At 38.9% G+C, this 6,566-nt stretch overlaps 1 long non-coding RNA gene across 1 annotated transcript; it reads left to right on the top strand.

Moving 5' to 3' along the window:
* Positions 1 to 5,273: 5,273 nt before the first annotated feature.
* Positions 5,274 to 6,492, top strand: LOC109872003 (uncharacterized). The gene is made up of 4 exons (XR_002252388.2): positions 5,274 to 5,376; positions 5,996 to 6,052; positions 6,125 to 6,163; positions 6,258 to 6,492. It is a non-coding gene; the product is annotated as an uncharacterized LOC109872003 (long non-coding RNA).
* Positions 6,493 to 6,566: the final 74 nt, after the last annotated feature.

The raw sequence follows: 6,566 nt of genomic DNA, 5'->3' as shown, positions 1-6,566 counted from the left end.
GCTCTCTACCAATTGGATATCACAAAATTGGGGAGAAAAAGGGGTAAAACGTTTTTTAAATGTGTTAGTTATTTTTTATAAATAAATAAATACAACAATTTTCAATACCTTGTTTGCATACCCTAGAATTTACTGGTAGATATCAAAAATTGAAACGTCTTTATTACCCTACCGGCTACGGATGTCATTCTTCTGTGAGCTGCTCCATGCCAAAACCAGTTGAGAGCTGCACACTCTTGCTGCCTGCAGATGATATTCCGCTGAAACTAAACTGTGTGGCGCACATGTGAATATATTTCACGTGCTTTGCGACTGTGTAGGCTACTGTGCATGTTCTCTATTGTACTATATCATTGATACTGTTAAGTTATATACTGCTACTACACTACTCAAATCAACTTTGATACACATCAGTAGAGATTAAGGAGTATAAGCAATGCCCACTGAAAAACAAGTGGGTATACGGTTTTTAACTGCATATACCCTACACGGCATAACTGGCCCTTTGTGTTTCACAAAAAGTACTCTCCTACATAAATGCACTGGTCTTACAGTTGCTGTCCTTTCAGAATCACAAACCTGTCACACTGCGCAAACATGTCTATAATAAACGCTGTTAAGATAATCAAATCAAGAAAGGAGTGTATATATTTAGCCTGGCGAAGCGGTTTTATGTGCTGACTGACTGGAAGCTGATAATTTAGTTTTTTACTCCACTGGTCTCGGGAAGAAATTACGAGTCCTCACTGTCCGAGAACGAGTCAAGACGGAGTACAACTATATTCGACAAGACCGAGATGCTCAATATGTGATTGAACCCTTGGTCTCGAGACCTGTCTAGAGTACTACAACACTGGACATACAAGTACCAAGACTGTCTAGAGTACTACAACACTGGACATACAAGTACCAAGCCTCTCAGACAATGCAATGCTGTTCTACAAATATGGAAACCCTCACAATGTGCATTGCAAAACAGCTAAATAGACGTGCATAGCGAATGATGGTGTCACATACCTGGTTCTTGCTGTGAAGGAATGTGCCCCATTCCTCAGCCTTGATCCCTTGACAAAATATAAGGGAATGAGTGTAAAATAATGTGCAAACAAAGGAAATATTCATATCACATATAAAACATAGACTTGGATGGGGTTTATCAGTATAGAAGGCAATATGACAGAGACAGAGTTTGTAAGTTGATGTGATGATTAGACAGAGTAAATGAAAAATGATGAGGATCACAAGATGATATTAAGACAAATGACAACACAACAGGTCCATGCAGATAAACTATGGAATTAAAGACCTGGGTAGGTGTTTGCGTTTTGTTTTACCCCATTTCCTGAGAAAAGCAGTGAAGGGAAAGTAAATATAATGTTAAAAAATAGAAACAAAATCTCAGAAAGATTTTTATCCAGTGAGTGAAACTACATGCATAAAGAGATAGAAAAGAGCAGAAGCGTGGAACCTAACCGTTCAGACCACAGTCCTACCTACATACAGGTTATGGACAATTTGCTCTTTTAGTTTGCCCAGTTTCTTCTAGGAGAAAGCAACAACTACTAGCCACTTTAAACAATGCCACTTAATATAATGTTTACATACATTACTCATCTCATATGTATATACTGTACTCTATACCATCTACTGCATCTTGCCATCTTTATGTAATACATGTATCACTAGCCACTTTAAACAATGTCACTTCTATATGTTTACATACCCTACATTACTCATCTCATATGTATATACTGTACTCGATACCATCTACTGCATCTTGCCTATGTCGTTCTGTACCATCACTCATTCATACATTTTTATGTACATATTCTTCATCCCTTTACACTTGTGTTTATAAGGTAGTTGTTGTGAAATTGTTAGGTTAGATTACCCATCGGTTATTACTGCATTGTCAGAACTAGAAGCACAAGCATTTCGTTACACTCGCATTAACATCTGCTAACCATGTGTATGTGACTTGATTTGATTTGATGTGACAAATAACATTTGATTTGATAATATTGAAATTAATTGAATACATGTCAACTGGACTGGGTTTGGTTTGAGGAAGTGTGTCCAGTATGTCTGCTAGAAGTAACACGAGATTGGGTTTAAAGTGACAGTCAGGTCTCTGTTCTGTGTCAAGTCCATACCCTTTTTCTTGCAGAATCCTCTCCATCAATGGGGGCACATTAACCAGCTGTAACACTAGGGGTCGCCGTGTGACTATCCCTGATCCCCGAGGCAAAAAAAAATCCCTTCCAACCAGACTCTCGAACACAGAACTCTTGGCGCTGCTCTGTAATGGGAAGAGAGGAGATTGATTTTAGAAAGGCTTTGACACTTTGCTACATTAATGATTCATTGCTATTATTTATGGTTTTTTCATCTCCCTGGACATTGATCTGTTCATTTCAACAATAGCACAATTCTCCAGTGTAACAGGTAACAGTTGATTCTTGCATTTTGATTCTGTAATGACCTGAGATCCAACCACCACTATCTGAGGCAGCTGTATGATCTCTGCCCCCATTGTCATGATGATGGGAATTAGAGCCTCCATCGCTCAGGACTGGACACTATAGTTGGTAATAGAAAATGAAAGAAGCAATGGTGAGATTAAACACAATATTGTACTCATCAGTCTCTGTATTCCCCTACAAAACCAAAAAAAAGAGACCTCTTACAGATATTAGATAAGCCTGTGTACAGGACCAAGCAATAAACACGTAATAGCTTAGTGTTTATTGTTGTGATTCATAAGCTCTCGTGATGATAGCCAACACATTACATAAGAAGGGTAGTCAGAATTTGAAAGGGAAAGGAAAGGAATTCAGGCCCTAATGAGAGAAAACTGGAATCGTTTGGAGTTGACTGTTGATTTAGTGGCCACATATAGCTTGCTTGCTAGCTACTGTAGCTAGCTTTGAAGATAGCATATATAGTCTAGCTAATTAGTTAAGGGATCCGTCCCCTATTCCCCCCAATTTTCGCATAAAATGACATACCCAAATCTAACTGCCTGTAGCTCAGGCCCTGAAGCAAGGATATGCATATTATGTGTACCATTTGACAGGGAACACTTTTAGGTTTGTGGAAATGTGAAAGGAATGTAGGAGAATATAACACAATAGATCTGGTAAAAGATAATACAAAGAAAAAAAAACATTATTTTGTCGTTTTTTTGTACCATCGTCTTTGAAATGCAAGAGAAAGGCCATAATGTATTATTCCAGCCCAGGTGTAATTTAGATGTTGGCCACTAGATGGCAGCAATGTATGTGCAAAGTTGTAGACTTATCCAATGAACCATTGCATTTCTGTTCAAAATGCTGTATCAAGACTGCCAAAATGTGCCTAATTTCTTTATTAATAACTTTTCATGTTCAAAATTGTGCACTCTCCTCAAACAATAGCATTGTATTATTTCACTGTAATAGCTACTGTAAATTGGACAGTGCAGTTAGATTAACAAGAATTTAAGCTTTCTGCAAATATCAGATATGTCTATGTCCTGGGAAATGTTCTTGTTACTTACAACTTCATGCTAATCGCATTAGCCTACGTTAGCTCAACCGTCCAGTGGAAGGAACACCGATCCTTAACCCAGCTTGCTTGTGAACCTCTGTGACCCTATCATGCAATAATGTAACGTTAGGCCTCATTTCACAAGCTAGACAGATTTTAAGCATGGCCAAGTCTACATATCTTTCGCAACATGATTTTGCTATGAAGGGGAACAAACAAAGATGCTGCTGGACGGACGTCCTACTAGCTTAGCCGAATCCGGCCAAGATGCTCTGTCATGAGGAAGCAAGGAAAGTGGTTAGCAAGCTGTTTCCTTACTGGAGGAGGACACGGTGAAGGCTTTCCTCCAAATCCAAGAACGTTCTACTTCATACTGTAATGATAACTACAGCAACTGAAGTTGTGTATTATCTACTATTTAGCGCTGTCTGCATTTTCAGCGACAACTGGTTTGTATTCAAGGAGTGATAGACAATTGGGTGTTCTCGCATAATTTTAAAAAGAGTTGATTGGTCATACAACGTGTTTCGTAGTACATTTATTTCTTAGCTGATTGGTTTAAATAAAGATCTCATCATTTTTGACAACGCCCTCCACACTTTTTTTTAAAGAGGAATTAAAAAAATGTAAACAACGGGTGCGTTTGTAAATTCACTCTGGAGTGCCAAAGAGCGCTCTGGGCGTTCGTAAATTCAGAGCTTTGTCAGATTGTCCGTTCGTAAATTCGGAGCATTTAGAGCGCACACTGGACGCTCTGGCGGAGGAGCAGGGTTGATCCGAGCGTTCTGACCTCTCAACGTCAGTCAAGCACCCAAGCTAACTGGCTAAAGTTAGCTACCTTGCTAGTTACAGTACTTCCAGACATAAATGAGAGAACACATCACTCTGGCCATTTTACTTGCCCTAGCAGAGCTGGTTAGGCTGTTTTCATGTTATACAGAGGGTTGGTGACTAACTGTGCTGCTGGTAACAATTTAATTAAGTTTTTTTGCCAATGTTTACTGACACCGGCCATATTCAACTGGGTGTTGAGCTTTCGTAAACTCGTCAGTTATTCTGAGCTCAAGCACTCTGAAAATAGAGTAGATAGCCAGGGTGAATTTACGAACGCGCCCTGTATAGAACAGAGTATACAAACAGTCAGGGGAATACAGATAATACATTAAATATAAGACCTTGTATGGCAGTTCTATCTTTGCGGAAAATGTTATAGTTAGGGATGGAAATGTCAGGGTTTTTGGTGGTTTTCCTAAACCAGGATTCTGACACGGCTAAGACATTCGGGTTGGCAGAATATGCTAAAGCAGTGAATAAAACAAACTTAGGGAGTAGGCTTCTAATGTTAACATGCATGAAACCAAGGCTTTTACGGTTACAGAAGTCAACAAATGAGAGCACCTGGGGAGTAGGATTAGAGCTAGGCACTGCAGGTCCTGGATTAACCTCTACATCACCAGAGGAGAAGTAGGATAAAGGTACGGCTAAAGGCTATAAGAACTGGCCGTCTAGCACGTTCGGAACAGAGAAAAGGGAGCAGTTTTCTGGGCACAATAGCATAGATTCAAGGCATAATGTACAGACAAAGGTATGGTAAGAAGAGAGTACATTGGAGGTAAACCTAGGCATTGAGTAATGAAGAGAGAGATATAGTCTCTAGAGACGTTTAAACCAGATGATGTCATTCCATATGTGGGAGGTGGAACAACATGGTTGGTCATTTCATCTTGAGTGTTCCACTTATTCAATATTTTATATAATGTGCAGATGTATAATGTGCAGCAACCCAACAGGCACAAAATGTACTTGGCAGCAACTGAAGAATGAAATATGAAAATATACTTCAAAAAGGTAAGGCATAATTTTATTACAAGCAATTGTGATGTTTAGCCTACCCTACCTAATTAAACAGCATTCAGTGGCTATGTTCAACATGTGATATATTTAAGTAGTTTAAGTAAACTTTTTTTCTTAGAAAATTTCACTTACAGCCATCCCAACACTACCCGTATTTAATATTGTCTATTTGAAAGTAACACCTAAATGCCTTTGTACATACAAATCTCCAAATTTGTGCTTATTGGACATGTTCAAATTTGACCTCCATTATAGCCAATAGAACAAGTCTGAGGGTCAAAAAACAACTCAGAGGCTGAAGAGATGGCCCTCAGTCAAAATAGTGGGTGACCTATTGCTGAAGGCATCTCTGGAGGAAGCTCATCTGAAACAACTCAGTGATCTTAGACACAACTTGGCACACTGATTTTCTTGTAGCGGTACAATTCTTTGTAGTTGACTGTTACTTTTTCAGATCCTTAGTTGTCCTTCAGACATCAATCTATTTTAAGGTGACTCAGTTATATATTTGAAAAATTGTGACATGGCCTGCACACTGTTGTAAAAACATGTGGGACACTTTTCTGAGTACAATAAGTTATAATTGAACTGTCTAATCTTCATCTTCTACCAGTTACTGATGGTGTAATCTGTCTGGTGGCGCCTTCTGCCATAGGACTTCCATGCAGTTGTAAGTACTCTTAGTACTCATTTTTCATCATGGGTTAGAGTAGAACACCAAAATTGTTCATTTTCATTACAGGAGGATGATGAAGATGCCTTGTCAGCTGCCACAGAGAGGGTAGAGAGGCCTATTGAGATTAACACCTTAAAAATAACATCTAACAGTTGATAGTGTTGTGCCATAATAAAATGTGCACATTTTTCTCTAACAGAGCAATGCTGGAAATTACAATGAAGAGGGTCCATCCACCTCCAAAGCACAACTTACAGCATTAGCCCATAAATTACAATGAAACTAAGTTGAACTTGCACTGTGAAATTCAATGTAATTTATACTTGCAGGAAATAAAGACTTCATAAAAAGGCATATTGTGTCTATTTGACATGGGGGAGGTGATGGGTGAATCAGAAATGATGGTAGCATATTGTCTCTGACTGCTCTTCCATCTCGTGTGTCAGTGTGTGGTCAGGATTGTTATCAGGATCGTTCACTGCTTGAGTAGGACATTGTTCTCCTCTAA

Source organism: Oncorhynchus kisutch, linkage group LG3, assembly GCF_002021735.2.
Source record: "Oncorhynchus kisutch isolate 150728-3 linkage group LG3, Okis_V2, whole genome shotgun sequence".
In the NCBI taxonomy this organism is placed as follows: Eukaryota; Metazoa; Chordata; class Actinopteri; order Salmoniformes; family Salmonidae; genus Oncorhynchus; species Oncorhynchus kisutch.
This window is presented reverse-complemented; position numbering and strand designations above follow the sequence as displayed.